This window comes from Sminthopsis crassicaudata, chromosome 4 (genome assembly GCF_048593235.1).
Source record: "Sminthopsis crassicaudata isolate SCR6 chromosome 4, ASM4859323v1, whole genome shotgun sequence".
Classification (NCBI taxonomy): Eukaryota; Metazoa; Chordata; class Mammalia; order Dasyuromorphia; family Dasyuridae; genus Sminthopsis; species Sminthopsis crassicaudata.
In genome coordinates, this window is record NC_133620.1 from 167,897,685 (window position 1) to 167,898,158 (window position 474).

Below are 474 nucleotides of genomic sequence, written 5' to 3' on the forward strand. Positions count from 1 at the left end.
AAAGGCAGGAATGAGGGAAGGATGAGCATGGGAGAGGAGAGGGAGAGGAGAGGAGAGGGAGAGGAGAGAGAGAGGAGGAGGAAATGAGGGGGAGAGGAAAAGAAAAGGAGAAAAGAAGTGAAGCAAGAAGACTTCCCATCTACTTTTTTGTATATTTCTAACATACCTAGTAATTTATGTGTTGTTTCTCTGATTAGAAGATGAGTTCCTTAAGGGCAGTTAATTAGTGTAGTGGATAGAGCACTAGCCCTGAATTCAGGAGGACCCAAGTTAAAATCTGGCCTCAGTCACTTAACTGTCTGGCTGTGTGACCATGGGTAAGTCACATAACCCCAATTGCCTCAGCAAAAACAAACAAAAAAAGATGAGCTCCTTGAGGGTAGGAATTGCTTTAGCTTTTCTTTGCATTCCATGGTTTTTGCAATGCCTGGAACATAATAGGCATTTCATAAATGCTTATGATCGACTGAATTT